This window comes from Lepisosteus oculatus, unplaced genomic scaffold (assembly GCF_040954835.1).
Source record: "Lepisosteus oculatus isolate fLepOcu1 unplaced genomic scaffold, fLepOcu1.hap2 HAP2_SCAFFOLD_67, whole genome shotgun sequence".
NCBI lineage: Eukaryota > Metazoa > Chordata > Actinopteri > Semionotiformes > Lepisosteidae > Lepisosteus > Lepisosteus oculatus.
In genome coordinates, this window is record NW_027168224.1 from 834,113 (window position 1) to 853,574 (window position 19,462).

At 40.2% G+C, this 19,462-nt stretch overlaps 5 non-coding genes across 5 annotated transcripts; 3 read left to right on the forward strand and 2 right to left on the reverse strand.

The window, feature by feature from the left end:
* Positions 1-247: 247 nt before the first annotated feature.
* On the reverse strand, positions 248-329 carry trnas-uga (transfer RNA serine (anticodon UGA)). Its single transcript has one exon. It is a non-coding gene; the product is annotated as a tRNA-Ser (tRNA).
* A 1,533-nt stretch (positions 330-1,862) lies between these two features.
* On the reverse strand, positions 1,863-1,936 carry trnan-guu (transfer RNA asparagine (anticodon GUU)). The gene has a single exon. It is a non-coding gene; the product is annotated as a tRNA-Asn (tRNA).
* A 1,193-nt stretch (positions 1,937-3,129) lies between these two features.
* On the forward strand, positions 3,130-3,202 carry trnar-ucg (transfer RNA arginine (anticodon UCG)). Its single transcript has one exon. It is a non-coding gene; the product is annotated as a tRNA-Arg (tRNA).
* A 7,414-nt stretch (positions 3,203-10,616) lies between these two features.
* Positions 10,617-10,690, forward strand: trnan-guu (transfer RNA asparagine (anticodon GUU)). The gene has a single exon. It is a non-coding gene; the product is annotated as a tRNA-Asn (tRNA).
* A 1,543-nt stretch (positions 10,691-12,233) lies between these two features.
* trnas-uga (transfer RNA serine (anticodon UGA)) lies at positions 12,234-12,315 on the forward strand. Its single transcript has one exon. It is a non-coding gene; the product is annotated as a tRNA-Ser (tRNA).
* The last annotated feature ends 7,147 nt before the right edge of the window (positions 12,316-19,462 follow it).

Below are 19,462 nucleotides of genomic sequence, written 5' to 3' on the forward strand. Positions count from 1 at the left end.
GCTATAGACGTGACGAGCCTCCGCTATGTTGCAATGGAGAACAGGTTCAGTACGGAGCTGCCGAGAAAATTCAGCTGGAAAGCTCGTTGCAGAAAAGCATCGGTATCTGCGTCCTTCGTGGGTGCTGAAGAATCGATTTCACAGGCTGCGGGTCCAGGCGATTTAGAGTGTTAAAGGTCCCAGCGAAAACGAAACGGCGCTGGTCCTTTTACACGCACGCACGCACGCAACCAAATGCAAAGGACGCCGTAGTCGGCAGGATTTGAACCTGCGCGGGGAGACCCCAACGGATTTCAAGTCCGTCACCTTAACCACTCGGCCACGACTACAGCGAGCGCCGCGGCCGCTGCCTTCTTGCTACAATCGAACAGGGAGTGCGAGGCGGCGGCGGCAGCGGAGGCAACTTTTTTCAAGTTCGCTCTCCGTTTAAGAAACCTTTTACGCCATACGTGCAAGCACACACACACACACCTTAGAGGACTTAAGGGTGGCTTCAAGTTGGAATGATAAAGTCTCCCCGTTCGGACATGAAAACAGAACGTTCTTAGAAAGCAATCAACAACGGAGACATGTGGACGACGATTTTAGTCACTGCACTTTGAATAGCATTTTTGCTCCAGTTACAGGAGATGCACCAATGGCCCTTGACCTACGCTCTTACCAATGCCTTGAACATTCAAACAAAACAGCCCTCAAGTCCTGCGGTTTAATATAACGCTGTTACGTGTCGAGGCAGTATTTGACTCTGTCCTACCGTTGAGACACGGGGCGTATATGGAAACGAACACATGCTACGGATCGTCTCTAATCGGTCCCTACAGTTGGAAGGCTCCTTGAAGAGTGCACCCCCATCATTCATCTTTGCGCATCTGTGAAAGGTAGACTCTTGAGCAATGTTTGAGCCAGCTCTAAGGCAACTAGTGCTATTGGACAGAGACCTCTGGAAGATCCTAAGAGTCTCTTAACACCACTTCCAGCAGCAAGCTTAATTGTTCGCTGGAGGTCTCCCACCCAGGTACTGACCAGGCAAAGAATCACCACTACATTGAATGAGGAAGTTAATCCTGAAATCCAATTACATATCTCAAGGTAAGACAAATCCATAAGAACATGTCTTAGTATTACTTTGTTTACATTAGTATGGCACTGAGTTGGAGCTCCTCTTTAAGCTGTGGTTTAGTTTTGCATTCATGTGTTTCTAGAGCAGTTATTTATGGGGGTGGGTGGGTCTTTCACAGAGGCTCAGGACAAATCCCCCGCCTGAAAGTCTAATGTGTGCGTTCAGACAGTCACAGGTCAAGAGCCAGGCAGGAGGACAATGGACAGAAGAGCCAACGAACTAAAAATGAAAGAACAAATATGAAAAAGCCACCATCTTTTTCTTTTTGACATTTTCCGACTTTCATGCAAGCCAGGACAAAGTTGCTCGTAGCTACTTGTGGATTCAAATACTCTATCGAGTGCTTTGATGAGTTTTTGCAATTTGATTGTCGTCCTGTCAGCCTGTTTCTGTTTTTTTTTTTTCAATCTAGGGATGGAAAGTATGAGGGAAATGATGGAGCAATCAATAACCGCTCCGGAAAAATGGCAGAAAGAAATGGTCCGTCACTAAGGACATTTGTGAAGCAGAGGAGTGACATCACCACAAAGGCGACACATTCTGCTGATGGTTTTGGTGAATAATGATTGAGGCGCGTTAAGAGAAAGGTAGCTGTGTCAGCATGCGTAGGCTGCAAACGATCAAGCAAAGGTTTACTCCATGCTGAAAAGAGAAGAAAAGAAGCACAACGTTTCGACTGTGGAGCCTTCTGCGCCATCTTCTTTAGCGGTGATGATGTTTACATTGGAAAAACGGAGACATGCGTCCCTGGGTGGGCTTGAACCACCAACCTTTCGGTTAACAGCTGAACGCGCTAACCGATTGCGCCACAGAGACTGACGGCCGCTTGTGTTCCCTACATTTGCAGGTTTATGGTCAAAGAAAACAATCACTTGCGCTTCTTGCAGCCGGCAATCTTTTTCCACTGACAACCAAGAAATGGATTTCATCTTTCACAAGCTGTATGGATTTCTTCAAAAACAAGTTATTCTAGAAAGGAAATGAATTCTTGCATTAAACTGAACCAAGCTGTACATGTTTGTCTGAAATGAGACATTCGGCACAACAAGACACGGAGAGAGGCACCGCTGGTATTCAGACCCAGGATCGCCTGCTTACTAGGCGGGCACTTTAAGCCACTAGGGAACAGCGCCAGCGGAGCACCGCGCTTTTACAGACACTTGGACACATCTGCGTTCGGTGTGCACTTAACCTGCTCTCTGAGCCCGTTGCCTCCGTCCCATTTAATAGCAGAACTGACGCCAAGAGAAATGATGAGAAATGGCATTTATCGGGCACTTTTCATGTCCAAGGAGCTCAATGCCCTTGACACCTCCCCAAGGCGACAGAGCTGTGCATTCTTTGGCGACACCATTTTTTCTTTTGTTTAATTTCTATACTTATTGATAGAATAAAAACGATATGTCATGTACTGTAAGGGAAATGTCTCTTTTCATGGGGAAAGCTAGCACCAGCAAATGTTGTGTTTAGAAGAAGTGATTTAACATGACACGTGACCTAATTTACCGGAGCAAAAGCTCACCCAGCAAGCCCTGCTTTACTTCTACAGGAGAGAAGTACTGTAGAGTCTGCAAGATGTTCAGCTGGGTAGCTATGTCAGCATTCCTCGGCTGCAAAGGAACAAGTAATAGGTTTATTGCATGCTGAAAAGAGAAGAAAGGAAACACAACGTTTCGGCCGTGAGGTCTTCTCACACCTGAAGAAGCCTCACACCTGTAAAAGGGTCCATTGTTTTCTTTTTTCTCTTTTCAACATGGAATACACCTATTGTCTGCAAGATGTGACAATTTCACGGTGTTTTGGAAGAAAACGTTTTTTCTTTGAATTCAAAATCAATCGGAATTTCAGCACGACACATCAACACTTTTTCTGTTTTAAGGAGATGATATTTTAAACCTGATAAAAATAGTAGGAAACACAAGTTTCTTGCTGTGAAAATTTAGATGGGGAGGTGTACTACTAGTAGCAGTGTAGAGCTCTCTGTGGTGGAGTGCAAGCGCATGTCCTATGGGCCAGTGGCGTAATGGATAACGCGTCTGACTTCGGATCAGAAGATTGTAGGTTCGAGTCCTGCCTGGCTCGTGAGGCTTTTAAACCTCTCAGGTTCCTCGGTAACAGGTTGCCGTCATGTATATGAACTATAGAAAATCATCTGCTACAACCCGTAAATTAGCACGCAAGTGCGGGCTAGTTAACACAGAACTGTATGGAGATCATCTCCAGCTCCGAGCTCAATTGCAATGAAAAAACATGCAGAACAGAACTGGAGAGCAGCTGAATTTGTGCTCAGTAGGGTGGGGAGGACTCAGCATTGCTATTGTTCTAATTGGCATGAACTGCAGGGGATCTGAATCAGAACATGTCAGTTAGTTCGATCATTGCGTCAATATGTAGGCCACGTTAATACAGAATTATTACTTTGTCTGTCTCGTCTTTGTATATAGCTGAATGTCCCTGACAATTTCATGTTAGTTTTTAAGAACGACATTGGTGCTAATATATACATATATAGCATATAAGGAACACGTAAAAGTTTAGTCCATGCTGAAAAGATAAGAAAACCGCCACAACGTTTCATCTTGGAATAAATCTTTACTTGTTGTTTTGCAGCCTACCCATTCTGACCTAACTCCTCCCTTGAAATTCCCTAACAGATAAGGGTACGTAACGGCTCATGCGATGCTCAGTTGCAATTTGTCCCAAAACAAACAAGAACAGCAGCTGAGGGTTTGAGTTTGAACATGCACTGTATTAAAGCAGCTTTTATTTCCATTGATAAATGCTAGATATTCCTACAGAGATTCTCCAGGTGAGTAAGCGATTCCTGTTTCTGTTTCTATTTCTGTTTCATATATATATATACAGTATATATACAGTATTGTACTATTATTATATAATTCGTTACACTGTGGCTGTGTTGTGTGTGTTAAGCTGCTGTTGCACTGCAATTTCCCTCACGGGATCAATAAAGTATCTATCTATAAGAAGACATTACCAACAACGACCACAAGATGGAGATATTGTCTAGACATTACCAACAACGACCAAAAGATGGAGATATTGTCCAAAGAGGCAAGAAGGGCAAAGCCGCGATAAGGTAAAATCATTTTTTGTAAGAGATTGGTGTCAGAATGCACATCCGTATCCCAAACAGAATCTCTAGTAAAATATGATCATTTGTGAAACAGGCAAATGAGTGTCTGCTACAATATGATTGCTACAGATGCAGCCATTCAAAATGTGCGGGCGATACCGCATTATTTTCCGGTACGCTGTACGCAGTCTACCGCGAGTTACCGGTAAATACCGCGAGTTACCGGTAAATACCGCTAGCAAAATAATAGTATCCGGAATTTCCGCAAGGTGGAGCTAATAAAGCTCAACTTCTCATGTTTGAGCTGTAGCCATCAAAGTCTTTAATGAAGATATTACTAATAGTATTAATAATAAATGACCTTGGACAAGCTGTAAACTCAAAGTATTGCTCTGGTCCACATTATTTTTTTCACTGACCTTCTTTGTAAAAGTAACACCACAGCATTTCGCAATCACGCATTTTTTTCCAATCATGCAAAGTACAGTAATTTTTGAGAATCGATTCACCATGCCTTTCACATGCTCATAAAAGAGGTTGATTTAGGAACATAAACATATTACCGTATGCAAACTGTACTGTATACAGTTTGTATATGTATATGTATATGTATATGTATATGTATATGTATATTTAATGTCTTAACTGTGCCCGTTTAAGTATTGAATATTTATATGGAATTTTACCACTGAAGGGAAATCTTAGTGCCTGAGCATAAAAAGAATAGGAGCATGCTGCAACGCGTGTGAAGGCCATAAACGATATTAATTTTGGAACATAAACATACAGTATATGGCTGGTCTCGGTACTTTAAAGAAAACATACACGAAACATGGTTTCATTATGACCAGAATCGGTCTTGAGATATTTTTAACTTGATTTACAGTATTTGAGAGGTATGTCTTGACACCGATACTACGTAAATACTCCTCACGTATATGTTTCTAGGTTTATATTATGCATTTCATACGGTCAAATTGCTTTTGAGCAACTGATAAGAAGCGCGAAACGGTATGCCCAGGGCGTTTTAGTTTTCGTTTTGTTTTAATGCAGTGCAGTGGATTGATTAGAGATATCAAGTACATACAAGTCATTTTTTAAGTGTTGTAGTTCGTCTTGTAAAAATGGTACGAGTACATCATCTGTCAACAATTACACAGGTTCTGTTTCCATATTGCGGTTTTTGGTTACGTAATATTATTTTCTAATTTCACGTTGTGAATATATGATTTGGGCAAACAGAGCCGCAAAGAAGTACATTATGGGTTGTTGTTGTTTTTTTGCAGTTTTATCTAAAATAAGCGATGCTTAAACCTTTGTCTGATTCTTGTGAAACTATCCACACGACAGTTACCTAGGAGTTGACTTCAGTGATGTCATTGATGGGATGTTTCTAAAAATCCATCCTCTGTAAAACATCTTCTCTAGTTGTTCTGCATATGTATTCGCTAATGAAGCTGTGTGTTCTGAGCCTGGTTCTCTACATTTCTGTATGAACCAGCTTAGAGGGCTAAAGACAGCTTGTGTTTAAATTGAGTGTAAGGTAATTTATGCTTCTAAAGTCATGGTCAGCATTTATTATTGTACTGTGCTGTAAACTTCTTCTGTGCCTAATTACATTATTTTATAGTCGATAATGTTTCTGTAGTGCTTTTTCAGCCCTCAGCATGTGTCTGCGCTGGTGGTGCTGTGGGTTAGGTTCCTGACTCCTATGTCACATGGTCTGTGGTTGAATCTCATGGAACTACGACTTTAATTTTTAACAAACATTTCTTTGAAAAAATGAAACATTTCCCTTGGTCAGAGATTAAATAAAACCTCACTCGCATCAAAACAAATTTATATTTCTAAATATCACAACATGATCGAATTTACGTCTTTTTAATAACAATGAATAGTCACCTATGCGTTACAAAATAAACATTTATATTGATTTGAATCGCGTTTTGATTTAAATCGTAAACGCATGTTTAAATATATGTGTTTAAAGGCGATATACTGTATAAAAGCGCTGATTCTTATGGAATGTGTTCGGCCGGGGATTCAAAAAAAATATTTTTTTTAATCGCGTATCTAAGGAAAATTGCAGTATAACTTTGTTCATGCACAAACAGTGGCATGTTACATTATAATTTGGGTGTCTCCTCTTGCCAGAAAGCTCTAAATTGCATTTTGAGTGCGGTTTTTGACTTTTTCTAAATTGCAACCCATAAATAAAGCTGATACAGTTTAGACTTACTGTATTCTAAACTGTATTACAACATCACATTGGACAATGCAACTTAAATTGCAAAAATGCACTTGGAATCTGTCCAAGCCCTACTACGAAAATTATTTAAACTGCGACACACATCATTCATCTTTAAATAAACTTTATTTTATATAGCGTTTTAAGCGAATCGGTAATTAGATTGCTCATAAACCTAATCGCTTTTTCTACATAAACACAGTGTGATTGCTCTCTGAAAATGCTTTTTTCTTTATATTTAGGCTCAGATTTCAACTATAGATCGTATTATTATAAACTTTCTTGGAAAAATGTCTTTTATGTAAACCATGTTTGCTATTAATTCATTTAGGGCTAAAATACGTTCATTGTCTTCCAATCGAGTCGAGTTGACATTGGAAGCTTGCCACGCCGGGACTGTTACACCAACCCATTAGCATGTTGAAGTGATTTCATTGAGGAGGCCATCTACTAGTTAACACTGTACTTCCTACTTTGAAAATACCTGTGAAATTGGTTTAATTCATCACAGCCAGCACTCCGGCAGAGAGGGGGGTTGTACTCGTTAATGTCTGATGACATACAAGTGGAAAGATTACAGATTTTAATCGTCTTTTTTCTGAACCAGGGAAAATCTGATCATGTTTCTCTATAACAATAATAAAAAACTTTATTTAAAATTATTTTACATATCCCGCTTGCACATCGCATGACTTTAATAAATCTATTCTTTATTAATACTAAATAAATAATACTAAAAATACTACAGCAAAGAGGTCACTTGATTTTTGGAATAATTCCAAATAGCACAATGATCCACTGGCATCCCTGAAGTCTGTTTAGTGCATAATCTTCCAAATACAATCACTAAGCAATTATAAGAATTATACCATCCTATTTCTTTGTGATGTCCTGTAAAAACTAAACCTATTTTTATAAGGCTTTTACTCAAAAGATTTCCAAACACACAAAGCATTTGTGAAGTACTATAGTATTTCTAAAGGTTACTGGTACAACATCAATCATTAAAGCTTAACAATAAAGTTTAGATTGCTGACTATGGACTAACTACATTAACTAACTGCAATGCAACAGTATACATTTTACAAGAATATCTGGTTGAATTCTTGCATTTGTAGCCATTTTAATGCGAGAGAAATAAGCCAATTTAATTATTTCACAAAAAATAATGTAATATAAAATGGATGTTTTTAACTTTATTGTAGTGTTTTAGAAACTAATATGTCTTCAAAAATGGTTGTTTTTCACTCCTAGGAATGAAAGCTGTTGTTATATAATGTTTATTTTCAAATTTTGAAAAATCAAAGGATTCTAGCTTTCTCCCCTTGCAGGCATCGGACACAGAGAACCTCATGGTTTTCCTAAAAATCATTTTTTATGTTCCCTGGTGTTCCAAACTTAGTTTTAATCAATTTTAATTTGTTATTATGTTAAAAACAGGGTAATAAATTTCTAATTGGACTATAAATAATGTCATATTGTCTGCTATAAAACTGATGTTTTCAACTCTATTGTAGAGATTCTAGAATCAACTAATAGAGAATTGAAATAAAAAAGGGCATAAGAAAACATTACCAACAACGACCACAAGATGGAGATATTGTCTAGACATTACCAACAACGACCACAAGATGGAGATATTGTCCAAAGAGGCAAGAAGGGCAAAGCCGCGATAAGGTAAAATCATTTTTTGAAAGAGATTGCTGTCAGAATGCACAACTGAATTCCAAACAGAATCTCTAGTCAAATATGATCATTTGTGAAACAGGCAAATGAGTCTCTCAGGTGCCCATTGCTCATTTTCAGACACATTTATGCAATACTTTCACCATGTGTTGAGCAATAGGGATTAAAGATACCAGAGGTAAGGTTTAAAAGTGATTCTGAGGTGCAACACATCAGCGATACAGCTAGGCATCTGAAATGCGGGGTTTGAGAGCCCTTCAGGGAACACCATACCCTAAAGGTACCAGAAGTCCACTAGTATAAGCATTAAGTAGTATAAGCATTAAGTCACTGTCACCCCTGTTACCCCTGATTGCTACATATCTTCATTTCTTTGGTTTTTAAGGAGTAAGAGTGCAGGGGGTCTAAATCTGCGATCCAGTGTGTTGAAGTATTTCACAACACTACCTGTAGCCCGTATGGAAATAAATACTAATTCTGATTTATTCCCCTGGGCATGTACCAATAAATCACTGAGCATATATATATATATCACTGTGTTGAAGCTAGAGACCTGTATGTAATATTATGGTGCTAAAATGTCATTTTCACATATATTAATGTAATAAATGATTGCTTATGCTTAATAAACAAATCTAATTAAAATAAAAGCTTAAGTTTTGTATTTGTCTTGTACCATAGAACATGATTTTCTTTGTATTTCAAGCCCACAAAGTGTCCAAATGATGCACGACATGATATAAGGAAGATTATCACATGCATATCGGTATTATCTTTCTCATGAAAATGCATTCCTTTCATTACCTTTTAATTTTTAAAATGAACTCAAGTTGTGTATAATGTAATAATTTAAGTAGAATAGATTCTAATAATATAATGATCCAGTGTGTTGCACTACTTCACTGCTTCACTGTTCTATGCCGTCTGGAAATAAATCCTCAGACTGCTTACTGCCCTGGGCTTGTACCAATAAATTACAGGAGCACATCTATATATCACTGCGTTGAAGCAGGAGACACACAATCACTGCAAACACATCCTAAATACAGTGTTCCAGCACTTTTGACCTCATCCAGAACGTATCATTTCTTGAAAGGGATTGCTGTCCGAATGCACATCTGAATCCCAAACAGAATCTCTAGTAAAATACGATCATTTGTGAAATAGGCAAATGACTGTCTCAGGGGCCCATTCCTCATTCTCAAGACACATGTATGCAGTACGTACACCATGCATTGAGCAATAGGGATTAAAGACACCACAGGTAAGGTTAGAAGTCATTCTGACTATATTCTAAAATATTGGACTCATATTCTTATGATGGCAGACATGATGCTGCGTTTAAAACCGGGGTTAATGGACATTATATGACTGTCAATTCTGTTTTGTTTTGGAGACTCTTGGCTGCCTATATGGTACAGTGCAGCGTGAAGGAAACATTTTCCAAAACTGTGTCAGCTCAAAAGTTGTAAGATAACCTCTCCAGCTGCTTTAACTCTCTTCATTTTTGTCATTTAATTGTCTGTCGGCACTATGTGGCAGCGTTGCATGATAACCCATCTCACCACGGAAAGGAACCTAACAGCTTTGGTAAGAGAGGAGAAAAGGACCTGGCCAGTAAGGGGTTCGAACCCGCAACTCTGGCATTATTAGCACGATGCTCTAACCAACTGAGCTAACCGGCCTCACAACAGTGGGCATCTCTGTGCAGCGCCTTTTACTTCCATTGACAAATGATAGCGATTCGAAGAGAGATCCTTCAGACCAGCAAGCAAACCCACGGCTATTTCGGTTTTCTATCTAGGCAACGTTGGTGTCTGCAATAGCATACATGAAAGCGTGATGCAATTTCTGTGGCTACATTTGTTGCACGTCATGCACAGTAAGAGTGTTTCTAACACCAAATAAAAAGTCAACAATTAGCGATCACGCCTTCTCCTCAGTTAACCCACTGAAACCCTTGCTGTTAACAGTTCTTTACTGCGTGCTTTAAGAGCACCTACATATCGTGTCGGTTCTTTCAGCTTTATTCATTAGGTTTTCAAAAGCATAAGTAGAGCACAAGAGGCGCGAACGCAAGATGTGTGGTTATCTGAAGAACTCATTTCCATGGCAGCAGGGCCAAGTGATTTAGCGTATTTATAGCACCAGGAAAGGAGAAGCAGCACTTCGCCTTTTCCCGCCTAGTAAGCAGGCGATCCTGGGTCTGAATACCAGCGGTGCCTCTCTCCGTGTCTTGTTGTGCCAAATGTATCATTTCAGACAAACATGTACAGCTTGGTTCAGTTTAATGCAAGAATTCATTTCCTTTCTGGAATAACTTGTTTTTGAAGAAATCCATACAGCTTGTGAAAGATGAAATCCATTTCTTGGTTGTCAGTGGAAAAAGATTGCCGGCTGCAAGAAGCGCAAGTGATTGTTTTCTTTGACCATAAACCTGCAAATGTAGGGAGCACAAGCAGCCGTCAGTCTCTGTGGCGCAATCGGTTAGCCCGTTCGGCTGTTAACCGAAAGGTTGGTGGTTCAAGCCCACCCAGGGACGCATGTCTCCGTTTTTCCAATGTAAACAGCATCACCGCTAAAGAAGATGGCGCAGAAGGCTCCACAGTCGAAACGTTGTGCTTCTTTTCTTCTCTTTTCAGCATGGAGTAAACCTTTGCTTGATCCTTTGCAGCCTACGCATGCTGACACAGCTACCTTTCTCTTAACGCGCCTCAATCATTATTCACCAAAACCATCAGCAGAATGTGTCGCCTTTGTGGTGATGTCACTCCTCTGCTTCACAAATGTCCTTAGTGACGGACCATTTCTTTCTGCCATTTTTCCGGAGCGGTTATTGATTGCTCCATCATTTCCCTCATACTTTCCATCCCTAGATTGAAAAAAAAAAAAAACAGAAACAGGCTGACAGGACGACAATCAAATTGCAAAAACTCATCAAAGCACTCGATAGAGTATTTGAATCCACAAGTAGCTACGAGCAACTTTGTCCTGGCTTGCATGAAAGTCGGAAAATGTCAAAAAGACAAAGATGGTGGCTTTTTCATATCTGTTCTTTTATTTTTAGTTCGTTGGCTCTTCTGTCCATTGTACTCCTGCCTGGCTCTTGACCTGTGACTGTCTGAACGCACACATTAGACTTTCAGGCGGGGGATTTGTCCTGAGCCTCTGTGAAAGACCCACCCACCCCCATAAATAACTGCTCTAGAAACACATGAATGCAAAACTAAACCACAGCTTAAAGAGGAGCTCCAACTCAGTGCCATACTAATGTAAACGAAGTAATACTAAGACATGTTCTTATGGATTTGTCTTACCTTGAGATATGTAATTGGATTTCAGGATTAACTTCCTCATTCAATGTACTGGTGATTCTTTGCCTGGTCAGTACCTGGGTGGGAGACCTCCAGCGAACAATTAAGCTTGCTGCTGGAAGTGGTGTTAAGAGACTCTTAGGATCTTCCAGAGGCGTCTGTCCAATAGCACTAGTTGCCTTAGAGCTGGCTCAAACATTGCTCAAGAGTCTACCTTTCACAGATGCGCAAAGATGAATGATGGGGGTGCACGCTTCAAGGAGCCTTCCAACTGTAGGGACCGATTAGAGACGATCCGTAGCATGTGTTCGTTTCCATATACGCCCCGTGTCTCAACGGTAGGACAGAGTCAAATACTGCCTCGACACGTAACAGCGTTATATTAAACCGCAGGACTTGAGGGCTGTTTTGTTTGAATGTTCAAGGCATTGGTAAGAGCGTAGGTCAAGGGCCATTGGTGCATCTCCTGTAACTGGAGTAAAAATGCTATTCAAAGTGCAGTGACTAAAATCGTCGTCCACATGTCTCCGTTGTTGATTGCTTTCTGTCTAAGAACGTTCTGTTTTCATGTCCGAACGGGGAGACTTTATCATTCCAACTTGAAGCCACCCTTAAGTCCTCTGAGGTGTGTGTGTGTGTGTGTGTGTGCTTGCACGTATGGCGTAAAAGGTTTCTTAAACGGAGAGCGAACTTGAAAAAAGTTGCCTCCGCTGCCGCCGCCGCCTCGCACTGTTCGATTGTAGCAAGAAGGCAGCGGCCGCGGCGCTCGCTGTAGTCGTGGCCGAGTGGTTAAGGTGACGGACTTGAAATCCGTTGGGGTCTCCCCGCGCTGGTTCAAATCCTGCCGACTACGGCGTCCTTTGCATTTGGTTGCGTGCGTGCGTGTAAAAGTACCAGCGCCGTTTCGTTTTCGCTGGGACCTTTAACACTCTAAATCGCCTGGACCCGCAGCCTGTGAAATCGATTCTTCAGCACCCACGAAGGACGCTTTGCCGCTGGACACAGATAACGATGCTTTTCTGCAACGAGCTTTCCAGCTGAATTTTCTCGACAGCTCCGTACTGAACCTGTTCTCCATTGCAACATAGCGGAGGCTCGTCACGTCTATAGCAAGGCTGTGTAGGACCGCATACGCCACAGTGACTTGTACACAGACCACATGAAAGGCAAGCAAAATACACTTTTAAAATTCCAAAGACTCACAAGGTCAGAGAAACAGCGATGACCTGAACAGATCTGTTACAGAAGTCTAGGTTGACCTTTTTAGAGCTGTAATTGCATTTTTGTTTAATAGAAGATCAAATCTACTCGCATGTACCAGCACCTTACAGTTTATTGATGTTAATTCTGTTTAAGTAATAAGATTGCTAACGATGTTGGGCTTTAGCCGGTGTTTTTTAGAACAAATTGCTTACACTTCTGTAAGGAATACGCAGTACGTGCCTTTGTCAGTCATTGCTCACCATACCTGTAACTTTCTTATCTAACTCACTTCCTCAAATGGTGAAGGTCCACAAACATAAATGAAAAAAAACCCTTGTTGTAGATGAGGTGCACAAAAAAGCAGCCCCTGATAGTGTATAACACATTTATACTATTGCAGAGTCACATGTAACATATATATGTATATACTGTATATATATATGAAACAGAAATAGAAACAGAAACAGGAATCGCTTACTCACCTGGAGAATCTCTGTAGGAATATCTAGCATTTATCAATGGAAATAAAAGCTGCTTTAATACAGTGCATGTTCAAACTCAAACCCTCAGCTGCTGTTCTTGTTTGTTTTGGGACAAATTGCAACTGAGCATCGCATGAGCCGTTACGTACCCTTATCTGTTAGGGAATTTCAAGGGAGGAGTTAGGTCAGAATGGGTAGGCTGCAAAACAACAAGTAAAGATTTATTCCAAGATGAAACGTTGTGGCGGTTTTCTTATCTTTTCAGCATGGACTCAACTTTTACGTGTTCCTTATATGCTATATATGTATATATTAGCACCAATGTCGTTCTTAAAAACTAACATGAAATTGTCAGGGACATTCAGCTATATACAAAGACGAGACAGACAAAGTAATAATTCTGTATTAACATGGCCTACATACTGACGCAATGATCGAACTAACTGACATGTTCTGATTCAGATCCCCTGCAGTTCATGCCAATTAGAACAATAGCAATGCTGAGTCCTCCCCACCCTACTGAGCACAAATTCAGCTGCTCTCCAGTTCTGTTCTGCATGTTTTTTCATTGCAATTGAGCTCGGAGCTGGAGATGATCTCCATACAGTTCTGTGTTCACTAGCCCGCACTTGCGTGCTAATTTACGGGTTGTGGCAAATGCTTTTCTATAGTTCATGTACATGACGGCAACCTGTTACCGAGGAACCTGAGAGGTTTAAAAGCCTCACGAGCACACGTGTCAGACATGGAGAGCGACGAGGATGGGATTCAAATCCATGCGTGCAGAACACAATGGATAAGCAGTCCATCGCCTTAACCACTTGGCCACCTCATCGACGAAAGTGGGCTGTCCGGACATGAGTTGGCGCGCTCCAGATGCTCTTTTTCTTTTTTTTCCCTCGTACTCGAGGGTCATTTTCCTGTTCCACATGCGATTTCAACATTTTCCTTGGGAGATGTCAAGCCAGCAAGCCACTGCTGTGGTTCAGTGGCCCTGTTGTACACAGAAAGCACATTGAGCTCCTTGGACATGAAAAGTTCCAGATAAAAGCCATTTGTCATCCTTTCTCTTGGTGTCGATGTTGCTATTGTATGTAAAGGTGGCAACTTGCTCAGCGAGCAGGCGGAGCACACACCGAATGCAGATGTGTCTGAGTGGTGTGTCCAAGTGGCTGCAAAAGGACAGCACTCCCGGGGTGCCATGGCTTAGTTGGTTAAAGCGCCTGTCTAGTAAACAGGAGATCCTGGGTCCGAATCCCAGCGGTGCGTTCTTTGTTCTGTCTTCTCGAACAGAACTGGTCCTTACGGACAACCGCCTACGGCTAGACTTAATTAAATGCAAGTATTCATTTCCTGTCTTTAACGCGACTTGTTTTTCTTAAAATGGATGCAACTTGCAAAACATGAAATACAAACCTTGCTAATCAGCGCTAGCAGCTGGCAAAAAAAAAAGAAGTCAGCAATGTTTTTTTTCTTTAACCTTAACCCTGCTAATGGAGAAGAGTTAAACGACCGAGTCTATGCAGCTTAAACGGTGCGCACGTTCTTAGCTGAAAGGGTGATAAATCACGCTCACCCCAGTCCTTAATCTTTTAAAGAGGATACAAAATTGAACCTAGATGCCACATCACATACATCCTGTTCACTGATAAAAAGGTAACATCTATCCTCGCTCCAGAGTAAATCTCACGTTGAGGGCATATTTTTTTTCACTTTACCGTGAATCGGGCTCGGCTGCACAGAGAGAGCAGAGCAATGAGGTCACGGGGACAGGGGAGTCACACGCTGGTGGTTTGAATACGCGGAAGTTCACTGAGGGATCCACAGTATATGGACCCTCTGTGCGCCATCAGTCCGCACTCCGAACTCTGAATCCTGCCATCCGAGTTAACATCTCGGCGGAACCTGAGGCGCAGTTCCTTCTTAAAACGTAATCTGGTGAGCATTTCTAGAATCGTACTTGTATAGATGCAGCCTTTAATGTGTTGCTAGGTTAAAATTGATGACTTCTTGTATTTCAGTAGGCAACTGCCCTCTTGATTTCGGATTTAATTTCTTTATTACAGGGGCGCTTTTATGAAGACAGAGTCATGTTCAGGTACTTTGCTTGATGGAGGAAGCTCATTTCGGACTCTGTGATCTGCTCACCTGGAAAGGTCTGCTATACTACTACAAGAGAGAAGTAGAGTCTGGAAGAAGGGACAATTTTATGATGCTTTGGAAGATAATGTTTTTTTTTCTTATACTGAAAATGAAAGGTAGTTGTTTCTATATGGACTCAGTCTTTGGAATTTATATATATATTTCAGTGATCCCTCAGCCATTCCTTCTGTATTGTAATTCAATTTCTATTGGAAAGTCTGTGACTGAGACCAAGTAAGTGTTCACTTTTTTATGAAACCATTATTTATTTTGGAGCAATGAGCAATTCTTATATAAATGCAATAAAATCATTATGCTCAAACTATGAGAGAGAATTTTAAGGATAATTTAAGAAATCAGTCTTAGCTTGTTTCTATACACAGATGGTATTATTTATTTTCAAAGGAAACCCGCGAGGATTCCCCTGGTGTGCAAGATGTGCCTGAATACTTTTGATCAGCTTCCTGCTCAGTTGAAGAGGGCGTGTATGAAGCACGCCACGGCAGAAGAGATCAGGATGGCCTCTCAACAGGCGAGGGAGGACATGATGAATCACCTGAAGAACGGGGTCATCGTGGATTACCACAGAATAGAGATCGTGTCTGGTGAGGCAAACAGGATAGTGGTTGTAAGACTGCTAGAGTCCTTGGGCCTTTTTGTACATGGGAAGCCTGAAGACACATTGGCAAGGTGAGATATTTTTAATCTGTAAGGCTTCTGTAGTTTCTTTTTGAAATCATTGTTACAACATATTATGTAAAAGCATGTTGAAAAGAATCTACCTGCATTCCAGCGGCCCTGAGCAAGAGGCCGTTGTCCAGGAGGAAGAGATGCCAGAGGCTGCTCTAGAAACTGAAACAGAAGCGGATAAGGAAGGGGAAGATGTGAGCTCTGAAGAACTCTATCAGCAGTAAGACTTTTTATTTTTCAGATGTATCTATTTTTTACTAAAATTCTAATTTGTCTCATAGGTATAAAATGTTTAAACCGGTGTTTTATATCCTTACAGGCCCTGAGTAGTTAAAAAGTATCAGCAGGCTCTCCGGAAGAGAGTGGCCCAAGCTGGACTCTATAGAAAGCACTCCCTGGATGCTCCTCTCCTGATTGGATTCAAACAGTACCTTACCAAGGATCTGGGAGTGGCAAATTATTCTCAGGAGTTATTTATTTTTTAAAGGCATTTAAAATTAAGCAATGGTATCTTCATTGTAAATGTTTTTATTTCTTAGCTTAAAATTCACCCATGTGAAATGATGTCAGCCATAAACATCATGACTCTATATTTCCTACCTGAATCTATTCTACTTAAATTATTACATTATACACAATTTGAGTTCATTTTAAAAAGTAAAAGGTAATGAAAGGAATGCATTTTCATAAGAAAGATAATACCGATATGCATGTGATAATCTTCCTTATATCATGTAGTGCGTCATTTGGACACTTTGTGGGCTTGAAATACAAAGAAAATCATGTTCTATGGTACAAGATAAATACAAAACTGAAGCTTTTATTTTAATTAGATTTGTTTATAAAGCATAAGCAATCATTTATTACATTAATATATGTGAAAATAACATTTTAGCATCATATTATTACATACAGGTCTCTAGCTTCAACACAGTGATATATATATGATATGATATATATATATGCTCAGTGATTTATTGGTACATGCCCAGGGCAATAATCAGAATGAGGATTTATTTCCAGACGGGCTACAGGTAGTGTTGTGAAATACTTCAACACACTGGATCGCAGATTTAGACTCCCTGCACTCTTACTCCTTAAAAACCAAAGAAATGAAGATATGTAGCAATCACATTGTAACAGGTGTGACAGTGACTTAATGCTTATACTAGTGGACTTCTGGTACCTTTAGGGTACGGTGTTCCCTGAAGGGCTCTCAAACCCCGCATTTCAGATGCCTAGCTGTATCGCTGATGTGTTGCACCTCAGAATCACTTTTAAACCTTACCTCTGGTATCTTTAATCCCTATTGCTCAACGCATGGTGAAAGTATTGCATAATTGTGTCTGAAAATGAGCAATGGGCACCTGAGAGACTCATTTGCCTGTTTCACAAATGATCATATTTGACTAGAGATTCTGTTTGGGATTCAGTTGTGCATTCTGACAGCAATCCCTTTCAAAAAACGATACATTCTGGATGAGGTCAAAGGTGCAGGAGCACTGTATTTAGGATGTGTTTGCACTTATTCTGTGTCTCTAGCTTCAACACAGTGATAAATATATATATGCTCACTGATTTTTTGGTACATGCCCAGGGCAATAATCATTATGAGGATTTATTTCCAGATGTGCTAGGGGTAGTGTTGTGAAATACTTCAACACACTGGATCACAGGTTTAAACCCCCTGCACTCTTACTCCTTAAAAACCAACAAATGCAGATATGTAGCAATCATATTGTAGCAGACACTCATTTGCCTGTTTCAAAAATGATCATATTATACTAGAGATTATGTTTGGGATACGGATGTGCATTCTGACAGCAATCTCTTTCAAAAAATGATTTTACCTTATCGCGGCTTTGCCCTTCTTGCCTCTTTGGACAATATCTCCATCTTGTGGTCGTTGTTGGTAATGTCTTCTTATGCCCTTTTTTATTTCAATTCTCTATTAGTTGATTCTAGAATCTCTACAATAGTAAAGAATAGTAGTTTCTAAAACACTACAATAAAGTTTTTTATATTACATTATTTTTGGCGAAATTAGTCATTTATTACACTATTTTTAATATACTATCTAATTAAAAGTGATTAGAATTAAGTTTGGAACAACAAGGAATACAAAAAAAAAAGATTTTTAGGAAAACCATGAGGTCCTCTGTGCCCAATGCCTGCAAGGGGAGAAAGCTAGAATCCTACACAGGCTACTGGAGCTCTGGCCTGGCTAAAGAGGCTGAATTCATCCCCTTCAAAGCTCCATGAAAAATGATCATTTAAAATTTGAAAAAAACCCATCATATAACATCATATAACAACAGTTTTCATTCCTAGGAGTGAAAAACAACCATTTTTGAAGACATATTAGTTTCTAAAACACTACAATAAAGTTAAAAACATCCGTTTTATATTACATTATTTTTTGTGAAATTTGTCATTTTTTGCACTATTTTTAATAAAATCTCTAATTAAAAGTGATTAAAATTAAGTTTGGAACAACAAGGAACACAAAAAAAAAAAGATTTTAAGGAAAAATGATGTCTTCTGTGCCAGGTGCCTGCAAGGGGAGAAAGCTAGAATCCTACCCAGGCTCCTGGAGCTCTGTCCTGGCTAAAGGAGGGTGAATCCATCCCCTTCAAAGCTCCATGAAAAAATGATATTTTTAAATTAAAAAAAAAAAACATTATAGAACAACATCTCTTGGTCCACAGAGTGCAAAAATCCAACTTTGAAGAAAATCCATTGACTGATCCCCGAATCCTGAAGTTTCTTCGCATGATATCGGGCTTGCAACCACTTTCTAGAAAATTATGAAAAATGCCAAATGTATATCTCCAAATAATTTTATGTGCTTCAGAAGAGCCCAGGAAAGTTTTTTGCATACATGAAACCACGCCCGTTTGCACGTAAGCAGACATGGTTGCACACACGACTGCATGAAAGCACGCGTGCATGCGAAGTCATCCTGTTGAGCATTTGAAAAGCCGCACCACGCCGCACTTGAAATAGCTCTTACATTAGTGGTAGACGCAGGAATCGCCTTTTTATTTACGCTCTTACCAACGCGATGAAAAGCAAAACAAAGCAAAGCAGAGCAAAACAAAACGAACAAACGAAAACCCTCACGTCCCGCACTTGCATATAACGCCGTTACGTGCACCCCCAACATTCTTCTTTGCGCATCTGTGAAAGGTAAACTCTTGAGGAAACTCTGAACCAGCTCTAAGGAAACGAATCAGATTAGACGTTACTTTGACTCATCTTTTTACGCTCAGTGCTGGATTACTCAAACTCCAGCTAGGGTTAGGGTTAGCATTCCCACGCTACTTAGACACTTTGTTTACGCTCAGTGCTGGATTTTGGGAACTTTAGGACGAGTGGGAATTTTCTCCTATCTGTCAATTCTGTTTTGTTTTGGAGACTCTTGGTTTCCTATGTTGTACAGTGCAGCGTGAAGGAAACATTTTCCAAAACTGTGTCAGCTCA